Source organism: Balaenoptera acutorostrata, chromosome 3 (assembly GCF_949987535.1).
Source record: "Balaenoptera acutorostrata chromosome 3, mBalAcu1.1, whole genome shotgun sequence".
NCBI lineage: Eukaryota > Metazoa > Chordata > Mammalia > Artiodactyla > Balaenopteridae > Balaenoptera > Balaenoptera acutorostrata.
This window is the reverse complement of record NC_080066.1, coordinates 56,501,828-56,519,736: the sequence shown is the minus strand read 5'-3', so window position 1 is coordinate 56,519,736 and position 17,909 is coordinate 56,501,828. Positions and strand designations below refer to the sequence as shown.

Genomic DNA, 17,909 nt, shown 5'->3' with positions numbered 1-17,909 from the left:
CACCCCCGCCCATTGCTCCAGCCTCACTAGGCACTCAAGAACCTCACCGTGAAAAACGCAAGAACAGGGAGGGCCACAGGCCTGGCCTGAGGTTCCAGGCACCAACCAGGGACGCTTGCTCATTTTGGCTTCCAGAATCAACCCCCAAAATGGCATGCACGAAGCGTGATCCTGGCCAAAACTCACCTCCCAACTGCAAGCTAACTGGGCCTAGACCAGCACACACTCCGACTCTTAAGACCAGCAGGAGAGCCTGCCCCCTCGCATTCCCTCAACAGCCATTCAGCAGGGATCCGGGATTCACAGAAACACAGCTTATGTGCAGACACGGTCAACCCTCAGACAGGAGCCCCTCCAATACTGGAGTCCTTGGTGGTGTTTGCATGCATGTCAGCGGGGGACGCTGGCACTCATTCCTAACTGTCCTCTCCCCCTGAGGGAGGAAACGTGCTGAACCTCAGTTTCGATGAGGAGACGGTAGAGTGTTCTCACTCATTTGGCTCAGATTTTCCAAGGAATGCATGCAAGGGTGTCATCATCGATCCAAGCACATGCTGGGACGCTGCAGAACACAAACGGGGTGTGCGCGGGGCTCTGTACAGGAGCCATGAGCCTGGGCTACCGCAAAAGCCTGGAGAATCCACAGCCCTCAGGCCACTCAGCAAGAGGAACAATCAATCCACTCTTGCAGCCATTGGGCCCGTCTGAGGAAAACCTAATATCTAATGGCACATCTTGGGGCGCTTGAATACCTACCGTCCTGAGTGACCCACGACCATGCTCGGGGACATGGGCCCACCTCACTTTTTACAGTTCTTCATAGCACCTCCACTCATCAGAGCACACGAAGGTCTTCTTGTTTGTGCCGACGGCCAGCCTTTCCCTGCAACTGCACCTGAGAAGTGGACAGAAATCACCGAGGCTTCATAAGTGGACCAGTGTCCTCAGAGGACATGATCCATAAAAACATTTACCTGGCCTTGAGTTCTGAAACTGCTTCCCAAGGACCTCTATCCCTTAGCGAGAATTGACTGCATGTCTGATAGTACGACTGCAGGAAGTTAGGCACATACGTTGGCCGGTGTGTGAGAGGCTGTATGTGTGTGTTCACGTGTGTGGGCGTGTGTGACTGTGTCAGCGCATGCAGACATGCTTGTGGGTTTCTCTGTGCGCCGCTGAAAACGCGTCTTGGTCTCTGTGTGTCCCTATGGCCCTGTGAAGAGGAGTCCAACAATAAAAGAAATAGTTTATACACAGCACCCTGGTTAGACCCCCAAGTGAAAGGAGAAAGTCCCCAGTCAGTTTCAAGGGGCCGCAGGCAAACTTTGACTCCCAGGGGCTGTTGAAATAGTCCACGGACTCCCGCTCTCCCGCAGACACGCCTTCTGACCAAAACACAGAGACTCGACGAGACCTGCCTCCGGGCCTTGGCTGTGACATCTACGTGCACCTCGAGACTCTGTCAGCTACCAGCACATCTGATGGGCATTTGGGGTCACTCGCAGCACTTCCGGAAGCAAGGGAACTCCCATGGTCGGGCTGACACCGACCGGCAGCTGTCTACTGCCAAGATGCAGCCTGAAACCACTCAAGGGGCTAACGAACGTGGGCCCACGTGCCACCTCTCGCCAACTAGGCCTAATCACTTTCCATTGACCCGTGGGAATGCCCACCACAGGAAGTGGTGGGCTTCAGCCACCATGACCCATGTCGGATCCCCACGGCCGAAACTAGTCCACATTCCCAGCCACGTCTCAGGCAGCTCCCATCTTGAATGTTCGCGGCCCTGACCCCTAAGGAAACGCTTAAACCCTTGAGAGCCTCGTCCTACGTGCCCTCCTCCAGCCCACAGGGCGACACGACCCTACTGGAAACCACAAATATCTTCAGAACACGGGAACACTGAACACCAGGGAAGACAGACCACAAGCCTGTCTCCTTCGTTGATGCTGATCCCACCCCATGCATCCTGGAAATTCTCCACTGCCACAGTGACACTACCGAGTAACTCACAGTGATCAAAGGCATGGTCCCCGAGGACCACAGACAAACATTCAACGGAAGACCTCTGCCATGCGAGGGGACTTGGAAGCCTGAAAGGGAACAGTGGCTGGCCATGGCAGCACAGCAGGCATGGCAACGGGGCCCCCATTCCTGCCCCACCAATGGACTGCTCCAGATAAACCTCTGGCTGTTCGAAAGGCCTGCCTGCTACACTGGCCGGTCGCGTCATTCCCCCACGGGAGAAACACTTTCGCTTTACACATTGCCAAACAAGGGAACAGAGCGGCCAAACGGGATGTTCGCATAACACAACTACCTCCAAGGAGGCCAGCACAGACGCCTCACCATGTCGATCTTCTCTACTTCCCGCAAGACACCCTTTGGGTGTCATTCCTCGGGCAACAGCATCGCAAATCTACAAAGTTTTCCTACCTCAACTCACCCACTTGAACTGCCAAAGCCATCCGCTCCATAGGCAGCTTATGCCAGCCCATCACGAACAAGACACATTCTTGGGAAGCCGAGGCCAGCGCCTGCAACTCAATGATGTCAGCCCATCCCACGACATCACACAGGACCTTTCCTCATGATACCTTACCTTTTTCTCCAGGCCAGCAGCCACCACCCAGGCCGAAATGCTTCACTCGATCCACACCCCACTCCACGAAGATCCACTTAGCGCCAACAGTGTGCCGGCAACTTCAGCAGAGGAGCTGACAGGGGCAGCACTGAGGCCTAAACCATCAGCCCCCGACCGCCATCGCCCATGCCAACCCACGCCCGCTCAGTGCTCCAGCCACACTGGGCAGTCAAGAACCTCACCGGGCGAAACACAACAACAGAGAGGGCCACAGGCCTGGCCTGAGGCTCCAGGCTCCAACCAGGGAAGCTTGCTCATTTTGGCTTCCATAATCAACCTCGGAAGCGGCATGCACAAAGCGTGATCCTGTCCAAAAATCACCTCTCCAAGCTGCAAGCTTACTGGATCTATACCAGAACACACTGCGACCCTGAAGACTAGCAGGAAAGACTGCCCTCTTACATTCCCTCAACGGCCTTTTAGCAGGGACCGGGGATTCATGGATGACCCAGCTTATGGGCGGACATGGTCGACCCTCAGACAGGAGCCCCTCCAATGCTGGAGCCCTTAGTGGTGTTTGCATGCCTGTCAGCAGGGGACGTTGGCCCTCACTCCTAACTGTCCCATACTCCCGAGAGAGGAAACGTGCTGGACCTCAGTTTAGATGAGGAGACGGTAGAGCGTTCTCACTCATTTTGTTCAGATTTTCCAAGGAATGCATACAAGGGTGTCATCATCGATCCAAGCACGTGCTGGGATGCTGCAGAACACAAAAGGGAAGGCCGTGGGGCTCTGCAGAGGAGCCATGACCTGGAAGTACTCCAACTCCCTGAGGAATCCACAGTCCTCAGGCCACGCAGCAAGACCAACAGTCAATCCACTCTTGCAACCATTGGGCCCATCTGTGGAAAACCTAAAATCCAATGGCACATCTTAGTATGGGTGAATGCCTACCGTCCTGAGATATCCACAGTCATGCTCAGCAACGTGCACCCGCCCCACTTTTTCCAGTTCTCCTTAGCACATCCAGTCATCAGACAACGCGATGTTCTTCTTCTCTTTGCCGACAGCCAGCCTTACCCTGCAACTGCACCTGAGAAGTGGACAGAAATCACGCAGGTTTCTGAATTGCACCAGGGTCCTCAGAGAACATGATTTTTGTGAACACTTAACCTGGGCGTGAGACTGGAACCTGCTTCCCAAGTACCACTCTCCCTTACCAAAAACTGATAGTGTGTCTCACAGCACAACTGAAGGAAGTTACGCACGTACGTTGGTCGGTTTGTGAGACGCTGTATGTGTGTATCCACACGTGTGGGCGTGTGTGACTGTGACTGTGCACGAGGATGCGTTTGTGGATTCCTCTGTGTGCCGCTAAATATGCGTCTTGGTCTCTGGGTGTCCCTGTGGCCCTCTGCAGACGCCTCTAACAGTAAACGTCATAGTTTATACACAGCCCTCTGGTTGGACCCCCAACTGAAAGGAGAAAGACCCCTGTCAGCTTCATGAGGCCGCATGCGAACTTTGACCCCCAGGGCTGTCGAAATAGGCCACAGACTCTGGCTCTCCCACAGCCACGCCTTCTGACCAAAGCACAAACACTGGACGAGACCTCCCTCCCGGCCGTGGGTGTCACACCTATGTGGACCTGGAGATCTTGCCACCTACCACCACACCTGATGTGCCCTTGGGGTCACTCCCAGTGCTCCCGGAAGCAAGGTAACCTCCCATGGGCGGGCTGACACCGACCTGCAGTTGCTGAAAGGCAACATGCAGCCTGGCACTTCTCAAGGGGTTAACGGACTTCGGCCCAAGTGCCTCATCTCGCCAACTAGACCAAATCACTTTCCATGACCCCGTGGGAATGCCCTCAATGGGAAGTGTTGGGCTTCAGCAACCAGGACACAGGTTAGAACCCCATAGTGGAAATTAGGCCACCTTCCCGGCCACGTATAGGCAAGCTTCCAACTGGTAGGTTTGGCGGCCCTGACCACTGAGGAAAAGCTCAAACGCTACACAGCCTCGTCCTAAGTGCCCTCCTCCTGCCTGCAGGGCAACTTGACTCTACTTGAAGCCACAGACATCATGCGAACACGGAGACACTGAACAGCAGGGAAGACACACCGCAAGCCTGTCTGCTTTGATGATGCACACCCCACGCCATGCATCCTGGCGATTCTCCAGTGCCACAGTGACACTACCGTGGAACTCACAGTGATCAAAGACACTGTCCCCGAGGACCAGAGACAGACTTTCAACGGAAAACCTTTGCCACACGAGGGGACCTGGAAACTTGAAAGGGCAGAGTGGCTGTCCACGACAGTGCGCCTGGCGCCGCATCAGTGCCCCCACCTATGTCCCCCCAAAGGACTGCTCCAGATAAACCTCTGGCTGTTCGCAAGCCGAGTCATGCCCCCCCCCCCCCCCGGGAGAAGCACTTTCGCTTTGCACATTCCCAAACAAGGGAACAAAGCGGCCAAAGGGGATGTTCGCATAACTAACCATCCTCCAAGGAGGCCAGCACAGACGCGTCACCATGTCAATCTTCTTTACGTCTCGCAAGACACCCTTTGGGTGTCTTTCCTTTGGCAATGGGATTCCAAATCTACACAGGTTACCTACCTCACCTCATCCACTTGAGCTGCCAAAGCCATCCCCTCCATAGGCGGCTGATGCCAGCCAATAACGAACATGACACATCCTTGGGAACCCGAGGCCAGCACCTGCAACTCAATTATGATAGCCTATTCCATGACATCACAAAGGACATGTCCTCATCTTCCCTTACCTTCCTGTGCGAGCCATCAGTAATCCACGCAGGTTTAAATTCAGCACTCGTTCCTCTCCCCACTCCACGATGACCCCCTTGGCATCAACACTGTGCCGGGAGTTAAAGTAGAGAAGCAAACAAGGGCAGCAGCGAGGCCTAATCCATCAGCCCCTTTCCGCCGATGCCAAACCGAGCTCACCCCCGCCCATTGCTCCAGCCTCACTAGGCACTCAAGAACCTCACCGTGAAAAACGCAAGAACAGGGAGGGCCACAGGCCTGGCCTGAGGTTCCAGGCACCAACCAGGGACGCTTGCTCATTTTGGCTTCCAGAATCAACCCCCAAAATGGCATGCACGAAGCGTGATCCTGGCCAAAACTCACCTCCCAACTGCAAGCTAACTGGGCCTAGACCAGCACACACTCCGACTCTTAAGACCAGCAGGAGAGCCTGCCCCCTCGCATTCCCTCAACAGCCATTCAGCAGGGATCCGGGATTCACAGAAACACAGCTTATGTGCAGACACGGTCAACCCTCAGACAGGAGCCCCTCCAATACTGGAGTCCTTGGTGGTGTTTGCATGCATGTCGGCGGGGGACGCTGGCACTCATTCCTAACTGTCCTCTCCCCCTGAGGGAGGAAACGTGCTGAACCTCAGTTTCGATGAGGAGACGGTAGAGTGTTCTCACTCATTTGGCTCAGATTTTCCAAGGAATGCATGCAAGGGTGTCATCATCGATCCAAGCACATGCTGGGACGCTGCAGAACACAAACGGGGTGTGCGCGGGGCTCTGTACAGGAGCCATGAGCCTGGGCTACCGCAAAAGCCTGGAGAATCCACAGCCCTCAGGCCACTCAGCAAGAGGAACAATCAATCCACTCTTGCAGCCATTGGGCCCGTCTGAGGAAAACCTAATATCTAATGGCACATCTTGGGGCGCTTGAATACCTACCGTCCTGAGTGACCCACGACCATGCTCGGGGACATGGGCCCACCTCACTTTTTACAGTTCTTCATAGCACCTCCACTCATCAGAGCACACGAAGGTCTTCTTGTTTGTGCCGACGGCCAGCCTTTCCCTGCAACTGCACCTGAGAAGTGGACAGAAATCACCGAGGCTTCATAAGTGGACCAGTGTCCTCAGAGGACATGATCCATAAAAACATTTACCTGGCCTTGAGTTCTGAAACTGCTTCCCAAGGACCTCTATCCCTTAGCGAGAATTGACTGCATGTCTGATAGTACGACTGCAGGAAGTTAGGCACATACGTTGGCCGGTGTGTGAGAGGCTGTATGTGTGTGTTCACGTGTGTGGGCGTGTGTGACTGTGTCAGCGCATGCAGACATGCTTGTGGGTTTCTCTGTGCGCCGCTGAAAACGCGTCTTGGTCTCTGTGTGTCCCTATGGCCCTGTGAAGAGGAGTCCAACAATAAAAGAAATAGTTTATACACAGCACCCTGGTTAGACCCCCAAGTGAAAGGAGAAAGTCCCCAGTCAGTTTCAAGGGGCCGCAGGCAAACTTTGACTCCCAGGGGCTGTTGAAATAGTCCACGGACTCCCGCTCTCCCGCAGACACGCCTTCTGACCAAAACACAGAGACTCGACGAGACCTGCCTCCGGGCCTTGGCTGTGACATCTACGTGCACCTCGAAACTCTGTTAGCTACCAGCACATCTGATGGGCATTTGGGGTCACTCGCAGCACTTCCGGAAGCAAGGGAACTCCCATGGTCGGGCTAACACCGACCGGCAGCTGTCTACTGCCAAGATGCAGCCTGAAACCACTCAAGGGGCTAACGAACGTGGGCCCACGTGCCACCTCTCGCCAACTAGGCCTAATCACTTTCCATTGACCCGTGGGAATGCCCACCACAGGAAGTGGTGGGCTTCAGCCACCATGACCCATGTCGGATCCCCACGGCCGAAACTAGTCCACATTCCCAGCCACGTCTCAGGCAGCTCCCATCTTGAATGTTCGCGGCCCTGACCCCTAAGGAAACGCTTAAACCCTTGAGAGCCTCGTCCTACGTGCCCTCCTCCAGCCCACAGGGCGACACGACCCTACTGGAAACCACAAATATCTTCAGAACACGGGAACACTGAACACCAGGGAAGACAGACCACAAGCCTGTCTCCTTCGTTGATGCTGATCCCACCCCATGCATCCTGGAAATTCTCCACTGCCACAGTGACACTACCGAGTAACTCACAGTGATCAAAGGCATGGTCCCCGAGGACCACAGACAAACATTCAACGGAAGACCTCTGCCATGCGAGGGGACTTGGAAGCCTGAAAGGGAACAGTGGCTGGCCATGGCAGCACAGCAGGCATGGCAACGGGGCCCCCATCCCTGCCCCACCAATGGACTGCTCCAGATAAACCTCTGGCTGTTCGAAAGGCCTGCCTGCTACACTGGCCGGTCGCGTCATTCCCCCACGGGAGAAACACTTTCGCTTTACACATTGCCAAACAAGGGAACAGAGCGGCCAAAGGGGATGTTCGCATAACACAACTACCTCCAAGGAGGCCAGCACAGACGCCTCACCATGTCGATCTTCTCTACTTCCCGCAAGACACCCTTTGGGTGTCATTCCTCGGGCAACAGCATCGCAACTCTACACAGGTTTCCTACCTCAACTCACCCACTTGAACTGCCAAAGCCATCCGCTCCATAGGCAGCTTATGCCAGCCCATCACGAACAAGACACATTCTTGGGAAGCCGAGGCCAGCGCCTGCAACTCAATGATGTCAGCCCATCCCACGACATCACACAGGACCTTTCCTCATGATACCTTACCTTTTTCTCCAGGCCAGCAGCCACCACCCAGGCCGAAATGCTTCACTCGATCCACACCCCACTCCACGAAGATCCACTTAGCGCCAACAGTGTGCCGGCAACTTCAGCAGAGGAGCTGACAGGGGCAGCACTGAGGCCTAAACCATCAGCCCCCGACCGCCATCGCCCATGCCAACCCACGCCCGCTCAGTGCTCCAGCCACACTGGGCAGTCAAGAACCTCACCGGGCGAAACACAACAACAGAGAGGGCCACAGGCCTGGCCTGAGGCTCCAGGCTCCAACCAGGGAAGCTTGCTCATTTTGGCTTCCATAATCAACCTCGGAAGCGGCATGCACAAAGCGTGATCCTGTCCAAAAATCACCTCTCCAAGCTGCAAGCTTACTGGATCTATACCAGAACACACTGCGACCCTGAAGACTAGCAGGAAAGACTGCCCTCTTACATTCCCTCAACGGCCTTTTAGCAGGGACCGGGGATTCATGGATGACCCAGCTTATGGGCGGACATGGTCGACCCTCAGACAGGAGCCCCTCCAATGCTGGAGCCCTTAGTGGTGTTTGCATGCCTCTCAGCAGGGGACGTTGGCCCTCACTCCTAACTGTCCCATACTCCCGAGAGAGGAAACGTGCTGGACCTCAGTTTCGATGAGGAGACGGTAGAGCGTTCTCACTCATTTTGTTCAGATTTTCCAAGGAATGCATACAAGGGTGTCATCATCGATCCAAGCACGTGCTGGGATGCTGCAGAACACAAAAGGGAAGGCCGTGGGGCTCTGCAGAGGAGCCATGACCTGGAAGTACTCCAACTCCCTGAGGAATCCACAGTCCTCAGGCCACGCAGCAAGACCAACAGTCAATCCACTCTTGCAACCATTGGGCCCATCTGTGGAAAACCTAAAATCCAATGGCACATCTTAGTATGGGTGAATGCCTACCGTCCTGAGATATCCACAGTCATGCTCAGCAACGTGCACCCGCCCCACTTTTTCCAGTTCTCCTTAGCACATCCAGTCATCAGACAACGCGATGTTCTTCTTCTCTTTGCCGACAGCCAGCCTTACCCTGCAACTGCACCTGAGAAGTGGACAGAAATCACGCAGGTTTCTGAATTGCACCAGGGTCCTCAGAGAACATGATTTTTGTGAACACTTAACCTGGGCGTGAGACTGGAACCTGCTTCCCAAGTACCACTCTCCCTTACCAAAAACTGATAGTGTGTCTCACAGCACAACTGAAGGAAGTTACGCACGTACGTTGGTCGGTTTGTGAGAGGCTGTATGTGTGTATCCACACGTGTGGGCGTGTGTGACTGTGACTGTGCACGAGGATGCGTTTGTGGATTCCTCTGTGTGCCGCTAAATATGCGTCTTGGTCTCTGGGTGTCCCTGTGGCCCTCTGCAGACGCCTCTAACAGTAAACGTCATAGTTTATACACAGCCCTCTGGTTGGACCCCCAACTGAAAGGAGAAAGACCCCTGTCAGCTTCATGAGGCCGCATGCGAACTTTGACCCCCAGGGCTGTCGAAATAGGCCGCAGACTCTGGCTCTCCCACAGCCACGCCTTCTGACCAAAGCACAAACACTGGACGAGACCTCCCTCCCGGCCGTGGGTGTCACACCTATGTGGACCTGGAGATCTTGCCACCTACCACCACACCTGATGTGCCCTTGGGGTCACTCCCAGTGCTCCCGGAAGCAAGGTAACCTCCCATGGGCGGGCTGACACCGACCTGCAGTTGCTGAAAGGCAACATGCAGCCTGGCACTTCTCAAGGGGTTAACGGACTTCGGCCCAAGTGCCTCATCTCGCCAACTAGACCAAATCACTTTCCATGACCCCGTGGGAATGCCCTCAATGGGAAGTGTTGGGCTTCAGCAACCAGGACACAGGTTAGAACCCCATAGTGGAAATTAGGCCACCTTCCCGGCCACGTATAGGCAAGCTTCCAACTGGTAGGTTTGGCAGCCCTGACCACTGAGGAAACGCTCAAACGCTACACAGCCTCGTCCTAAGTGCCCTCCTCCTGCCTGCAGGGCAACTTGACTCTACTTGAAGCCACAGACATCATGCGAACACGGAGACACTGAACAGCAGGGAAGACACACCGCAAGCCTGTCTGCTTTGATGATGCACACCCCACGCCATGCATCCTGGCGATTCTCCACTGCCACAGTGACACTACCGTGGAACTCACAGTGATCAAAGACACTGTCCCCGAGGACCAGAGACAGACTTTCAACGGAAAACCTTTGCCACACGAGGGGACCTGGAAACTTGAAAGGGCAGAGTGGCTGTCCACGACAGTGCGCCTGGCGCCGCATCAGTGCCCCCACCTATGTCCCCCCAAAGGACTGCTCCAGATAAACCTCTGGCTGTTCGCAAGCCGAGTCATGCCCCCCCCCCCCCCGGGAGAAGCACTTTCGCTTTGCACATTCCCAAACAAGGGAACAAAGCGGCCAAAGGGGATGTTCGCATAACTAACCATCCTCCAAGGAGGCCAGCACAGACGCGTCACCATGTCAATCTTCTTTACGTCTCGCAAGACACCCTTTGGGTGTCTTTCCTCTGGCAATGGGATTCCAAATCTACACAGGTTACCTACCTCACCTCATCCACTTGAGCTGCCAAAGCCATCCCCTCCATAGGCGGCTGATGCCAGCCAATAACGAACATGACACATCCTTGGGAACCCGAGGCCAGCACCTGCAACTCAATTATGATAGCCTATTCCATGACATCACAAAGGACATGTCCTCATCTTCCCTTACCTTCCTGTGCGAGCCATCAGTAATCCACGCAGGTTTAAATTCAGCACTCGTTCCTCTCCCCACTCCACGATGACCCCCTTGGCATCAACACTGTGCCGGGAGTTAAAGTAGAGAAGCAAACAAGGGCAGCAGCGAGGCCTAATCCATCAGCCCCTTTCCGCCGATGCCAAACCGAGCTCACCCCCGCCCATTGCTCCAGCCTCACTAGGCACTCAAGAACCTCACCGTGAAAAACGCAAGAACAGGGAGGGCCACAGGCCTGGCCTGAGGTTCCAGGCACCAACCAGGGACGCTTGCTCATTTTGGCTTCCAGAATCAACCCCCAAAATGGCATGCACGAAGCGTGATCCTGGCCAAAACTCACCTCCCAACTGCAAGCTAACTGGGCCTAGACCAGCACACACTCCGACTCTTAAGACCAGCAGGAGAGCCTGCCCCCTCGCATTCCCTCAACAGCCATTCAGCAGGGATCTGGGATTCACAGAAACACAGCTTATGTGCAGACACGGTCAACCCTCAGACAGGAGCCCCTCCAATACTGGAGTCCTTGGTGGTGTTTGCATGCATGTCGGCGGGGGACGCTGGCACTCATTCCTAACTGTCCTCTCCCCCTGAGGGAGGAAACGTGCTGAACCTCAGTTTCGATGAGGAGACGGTAGAGTGTTCTCACTCATTTGGTTCAGATTTTCCAAGGAATGCATGCAAGGGTGTCATCATCGATCCAAGCACATGCTGGGACGCTGCAGAACACAAACGGGGTGTGCGCGGGGCTCTGTACAGGAGCCATGAGCCTGGGCTACCGCAAAAGCCTGGAGAATCCACAGCCCTCAGGCCACTCAGCAAGAGGAACAATCAATCCACTCTTGCAGCCATTGGGCCCGTCTGAGGAAAACCTAATATCTAATGGCACATCTTGGGGCGCTTGAATACCTACCGTCCTGAGTGACCCACGACCATGCTCGGGGACATGGGCCCACCTCACTTTTTACAGTTCTTCATAGCACCTCCACTCATCAGAGCACACGAAGGTCTTCTTGTTTGTGCCGACGGCCAGCCTTTCCCTGCAACTGCACCTGAGAAGTGGACAGAAATCACCGAGGCTTCATAAGTGGACCAGTGTCCTCAGAGGACATGATCCATAAAAACATTTACCTGGCCTTGAGTTCTGAAACTGCTTCCCAAGGACCTCTATCCCTTAGCGAGAATTGACTGCATGTCTGATAGTACGACTGCAGGAAGTTAGGCACATACGTTGGCCGGTGTGTGAGAGGCTGTATGTGTGTGTTCACGTGTGTGGGCGTGTGTGACTGTGTCAGCGCATGCAGACATGCTTGTGGGTTTCTCTGTGCGCCGCTGAAAACGCGTCTTGGTCTCTGTGTGTCCCTATGGCCCTGTGAAGAGGAGTCCAACAATAAAAGAAATAGTTTATACACAGCACCCTGGTTAGACCCCCAAGTGAAAGGAGAAAGTCCCCAGTCAGTTTCAAGGGGCCGCAGGCAAACTTTGACTCCCAGGGGCTGTTGAAATAGTCCACGGACTCCCGCTCTCCCGCAGACACGCCTTCTGACCAAAACACAGAGACTCGACGAGACCTGCCTCCGGGCCTTGGCTGTGACATCTACGTGCACCTCGAAACTCTGTCAGCTACCAGCACATCTGATGGGCATTTGGGGTCACTCGCAGCACTTCCGGAAGCAAGGGAACTCCCATGGTCGGGCTAACACCGACCGGCAGCTGTCTACTGCCAAGATGCAGCCTGAAACCACTCAAGGGGCTAACGAACGTGGGCCCACGTGCCACCTCTCGCCAACTAGGCCTAATCACTTTCCATTGACCCGTGGGAATGCCCACCACAGGAAGTGGTGGGCTTCAGCCACCATGACCCATGTCGGATCCCCACGGCCGAAACTAGTCCACATTCCCAGCCACGTCTCAGGCAGCTCCCATCTTGAATGTTCGCGGCCCTGACCCCTAAGGAAACGCTTAAACCCTTGAGAGCCTCGTCCTACGTGCCCTCCTCCAGCCCACAGGGCGACACGACCCTACTGGAAACCACAAATATCTTCAGAACACGGGAACACTGAACACCAGGGAAGACAGACCACAAGCCTGTCTCCTTCGTTGATGCTGATCCCACCCCATGCATCCTGGAAATTCTCCACTGCCACAGTGACACTACCGAGTAACTCACAGTGATCAAAGGCATGGTCCCCGAGGACCACAGACAAACATTCAACGGAAGACCTCTGCCATGCGAGGGGACTTGGAAGCCTGAAAGGGAACAGTGGCTGGCCATGGCAGCACAGCAGGCATGGCAACGGGGCCCCCATCCCTGCCCCACCAATGGACTGCTCCAGATAAACCTCTGGCTGTTCGAAAGGCCTGCCTGCTACACTGGCCGGTCGCGTCATTCCCCCACGGGAGAAACACTTTCGCTTTACACATTGCCAAACAAGGGAACAGAGCGGCCAAACGGGATGTTCGCATAACACAACTACCTCCAAGGAGGCCAGCACAGACGCCTCACCATGTCGATCTTCTCTACTTCCCGCAAGACACCCTTTGGGTGTCATTCCTCGGGCAACAGCATCGCAACTCTACACAGGTTTCCTACCTCAACTCACCCACTTGAACTGCCAAAGCCATCCGCTCCATAGGCAGCTTATGCCAGCCCATCACGAACAAGACACATTCTTGGGAAGCCGAGGCCAGCGCCTGCAACTCAATGATGTCAGCCCATCCCACGACATCACACAGGACCTTTCCTCATGATACCTTACCTTTTTCTCCAGGCCAGCAGCCACCACCCAGGCTGAAATGCTTCACTCGATCCACACCCCACTCCACGAAGATCCACTTAGCGCCAACAGTGTGCCGGCAACTTCAGCAGAGGAGCTGACAGGGGCAGCACTGAGGCCTAAACCATCAGCCCCCGACCGCCATCGCCCATGCCAACCCACGCCCGCTCAGTGCTCCAGCCACACTGGGCAGTCAAGAACCTCACCGGGCGAAACACAACAACAGAGAGGGCCACAGGCCTGGCCTGAGGCTCCAGGCTCCAACCAGGGAAGCTTGCTCATTTTGGCTTCCATAATCAACCTCGGAAGCGGCATGCACAAAGCGTGATCCTGTCCAAAAATCACCTCTCCAAGCTGCAAGCTTACTGGATCTATACCAGAACACACTGCGACCCTGAAGACTAGCAGGAAAGACTGCCCTCTTACATTCCCTCAACGGCCTTTTAGCAGGGACCGGGGATTCATGGATGACCCAGCTTATGGGCAGACATGGTCGACCCTCAGACAGGAGCCCCTCCAATGCTGGAGCCCTTAGTGGTGTTTGCATGCCTCTCAGCAGGGGACGTTGGCCCTCACTCCTAACTGTCCCATACTCCCGAGAGAGGAAACGTGCTGGACCTCAGTTTCGATGAGGAGACGGTAGAGCGTTTTCACTCATTTTGTTCAGATTTTCCAAGGAATGCATACAAGGGTGTCATCATCGATCCAAGCACGTGCTGGGATGCTGCAGAACACAAAAGGGAAGGCCGTGGGGCTCTGCAGAGGAGCCATGACCTGGAAGTACTCCAACTCCCTGAGGAATCCACAGTCCTCAGGCCACGCAGCAAGACCAACAGTCAATCCACTCTTGCAACCATTGGGCCCATCTGTGGAAAACCTAAAATCCAATGGCACATCTTAGTATGGGTGAATGCCTACCGTCCTGAGATATCCACAGTCATGCTCAGCAACGTGCACCCGCCCCACTTTTTCCAGTTCTCCTTAGCACATCCAGTCATCAGACAACGCGATGTTCTTCTTCTCTTTGCCGACAGCCAGCCTTACCCTGCAACTGCACCTGAGAAGTGGACAGAAATCACGCAGGTTTCTGAATTGCACCAGGGTCCTCAGAGAACATGATTTTTGTGAACACTTAACCTGGGCGTGAGACTGGAACCTGCTTCCCAAGTACCACTCTCCCTTACCAAAAACTGATAGTGTGTCTCACAGCACAACTGAAGGAAGTTACGCACGTACGTTGGTCGGTTTGTGAGAGGCTGTATGTGTGTATCCACACGTGTGGGCGTGTGTGACTGTGACTGTGCACGAGGATGCGTTTGTGGATTCCTCTGTGTGCCGCTAAATATGCGTCTTGGTCTCTGGGTGTCCCTGTGGCCCTCTGCAGACGCCTCTAACAGTAAACGTCATAGTTTATACACAGCCCTCTGGTTGGACCCCCAACTGAAAGGAGAAAGACCCCTGTCAGCTTCATGAGGCCGCATGCGAACTTTGACCCCCAGGGCTGTCGAAATAGGCCGCAGACTCTGGCTCTCCCACAGCCACGCCTTCTGACCAAAGCACAAACACTGGACGAGACCTCCCTCCCCGGCCGTGGGTGTCACACCTATGTGGACCTGGAGATCTTGCCACCTACCACCACACCTGATGTGCCCCTTGGGGTCACTCCCAGTGCTCCCGGAAGCAAGGTAAACCTCCCATGGGCGGGCTGACACCCGACCTGCAGTTGCTGAAAGAAAACATGCAGCCTGGCACTTCTCAAGGGGTTAACGGACTTCGGCCCAAGTGCCTCATCTCGCCAACTAGACCAAATCACTTTCCATGACCCCGTGGGAATGCCCTCAATGGGAAGTGTTGGGCTTCAGCAACCAGGACACAGGTTAGAACCCCATAGTGGAAATTAGGCCACCTTCCCGGCCACGTATAGGCAAAGCTTCCAACTGGTAGGTTTTGGCAGCCCTGACCACTGAGGAAACGCTCAAACGCTACACAGCCTCGTCCTAAGTGCCCTCCTCCTGCCTGCAGGGCAACTTGACTCTACTTGAAGCCACAGACATCATGCGAACACGGAGACACTGAACAGCAGGGAAGACACACACCGCAAGCCTGTCTGCTTTGATGATGCACACCCCCACGCCATGCATCCTGGCGATTCTCCACTGCCACAGTGACACTACCGTGGAACTCACAGTGATCAAAGACACTGTCCCCGAGGACCAGAGACAGACTTTCAACGGAAAACCTTTTGCCACACGAGGGGACCTGGAAACTTGAAAGGGCAGAGTGGCTGTCCACGACAGTGCGCCTGGCGCCGCATCAGTGCCCCCCACCTATGTCCCCCCCAAAGGACTGCTCCAGATAAACCTCTGGCTGTTCGCAAGCCGAGTCATGCCCCCCCCCCCCCGGGAGAAGCACTTTCGCTTTGCACATTCCCAAACAAGGGAACAAAGCGGCCAAAGGGGATGTTCGCATAACTAACCATCCTCCAAGGAGGCCAGCACAGACGCGTCACCATGTCAATCTTCTTTACGTCTCGCAAGACACCCTTTGGGTGTCTTTCCTCTGGCAATGGGATTCCAAATCTACACAGGTTACCTACCTCACCTCTCATCCACTTGAGCTGCCAAAGCCATCCCCTCCATAGGCGGCTGATGCCAGCCAATAACGAACATGACACATCCTTGGGAACCCGAGGCCAGCACCTGCAACTCAATTATGATAGCCTATTCCATGACATCACAAAGGACATGTCCTCATCTTCCCTTACCTTCCTGTGCGAGCCATCAGTAATCCACGCAGGTTTAAATTCAGCACTCGTTCCTCTCCCACCACTCCACGATGACCCCCCTTGGCATCAACACTGTGCCGGGAGTTAAAGTAGAGAAGCAAACAAGGGCAGCAGCGAGGCCTAATCCATCAGCCCCTTTCCGCCGATGCCAAACCGAGCTCACCCTCCGCCCATTGCTCCAGCCTCACTAGGCACTCAAGAACCTCACCGTGAAAAAACGCAAGAACAGGGGAGGGCCACAGGCCTGGCCCTGAGGTTCCAGGCACCAACCAGGGGACGCTTGCTCATTTTGGCTTCCAGAATCAACCCCCAAAATGGCATGCACGAAGCGTGATCCTGGCCAAAACTCACCTCGCCAACTGCAAGCTAACTGGGCCTAGACCAGCACACACACTCCGACTCTTAAGACCCAGCAGGAGAGCCTGCCCCCTCGCATTCCCTCAACAGCCATTCAGCAGGGATCCGGGATTCACAGAAACACAGCTTATGTGCAGACACGGTCAACCCTCAGACAGGAGCCCCTCCAATACTGGAGTCCTTGGTGGTGTTTGCATGCATGTCGGCGGGGGACGCTGGCACTCATTCCTAACTGTCCTCTCCCCCTGAGGGAGGAAACGTGCTGAACCTCAGTTTCGATGAGGAGACGGTAGAGTGTTCTCACTCATTTGGCTCAGATTTTTCCAAGGAATGCATGCAAGGGTGTCATCATCGATCCAAGCCACATGCTGGGACACGCTGCAGAACACAAACGGGGTGTGCGCGGGGGCTCTGTACAGGAGCCATGAGCCTGGGCTACCGCAAAAGCCTGGAGAATCCACAGCCCTCAGGCCACTCAGCAAGAGGAACAATCAATCCACTCTTGCAGCCATTGGGCCCGTCTGAGGAAAACCCTAATATCTAATGGCACATCTTGGGGCGCTTGAATACCTACCGTCCTGAGTGACCCCACGACCATGCTCGGGGACATGGGCCCACCTCACTTTTTGACAGTTCTTCATAGCACCTCCACTCATCAGAGCACACGAAGGTCTTCTTGTTTGTGCCGACGGCCAGCCTTTCCCTGCAACTGCACCTGAGAAGTGGACAGAAATCACCGAGGCTTCATAAGTGGACCCAGTGTCTCTCAGAGGACATGATCCATAAAAACATTTACCTGGCCTTGAGTTCTGAAACTGCTTCCCAAGGACCCTCTATCCCTTAGCGAGAATTGACTGCATGTCTGATAGTACGACTGCAGGAAGTTAGGCACATACGTTGGCCGGTGTGTGAGAGGCTGTATGTGTGTGTTCACGTGTGTGTGGCGTGTGTGACTGTGTCAGCGCATGGAGACATGCTTGTGGGTTTCTCTGTGCGCCGCTGAAAAACGCGTCTTGGTCTCTGTGTGTCCCTATGGCCCTGTGAAGAG

General features: G+C 55.0%; 7 non-coding genes across 7 annotated transcripts; all 7 read right to left on the bottom strand.

Moving 5' to 3' along the window:
* Positions 1-452: 452 nt before the first annotated feature.
* On the bottom strand, positions 453-545 carry LOC130707937 (small nucleolar RNA SNORD116). Its single transcript, XR_009007967.1, has one exon. It is a non-coding gene; the product is annotated as a small nucleolar RNA SNORD116 (small nucleolar RNA).
* Positions 546-3,234: 2,689 nt separating this feature from the next.
* On the bottom strand, positions 3,235-3,327 carry LOC130707863 (small nucleolar RNA SNORD116). The gene has a single exon (XR_009007892.1). It is a non-coding gene; the product is annotated as a small nucleolar RNA SNORD116 (small nucleolar RNA).
* A 2,675-nt stretch (positions 3,328-6,002) lies between these two features.
* On the bottom strand, positions 6,003-6,095 carry LOC130707936 (small nucleolar RNA SNORD116). Its single transcript, XR_009007966.1, has one exon. It is a non-coding gene; the product is annotated as a small nucleolar RNA SNORD116 (small nucleolar RNA).
* Positions 6,096-8,784: 2,689 nt separating this feature from the next.
* On the bottom strand, positions 8,785-8,877 carry LOC130707845 (small nucleolar RNA SNORD116). The gene has a single exon (XR_009007874.1). It is a non-coding gene; the product is annotated as a small nucleolar RNA SNORD116 (small nucleolar RNA).
* A 2,674-nt stretch (positions 8,878-11,551) lies between these two features.
* Positions 11,552-11,644, bottom strand: LOC130707921 (small nucleolar RNA SNORD116). Its single transcript, XR_009007951.1, has one exon. It is a non-coding gene; the product is annotated as a small nucleolar RNA SNORD116 (small nucleolar RNA).
* Positions 11,645-14,333: 2,689 nt separating this feature from the next.
* LOC130707844 (small nucleolar RNA SNORD116) lies at positions 14,334-14,426 on the bottom strand. Its single transcript, XR_009007873.1, has one exon. It is a non-coding gene; the product is annotated as a small nucleolar RNA SNORD116 (small nucleolar RNA).
* Positions 14,427-17,125: 2,699 nt separating this feature from the next.
* On the bottom strand, positions 17,126-17,219 carry LOC130707950 (small nucleolar RNA SNORD116). Its single transcript, XR_009007980.1, has one exon. It is a non-coding gene; the product is annotated as a small nucleolar RNA SNORD116 (small nucleolar RNA).
* Between the last annotated feature and the right edge of the window lie 690 nt (positions 17,220-17,909).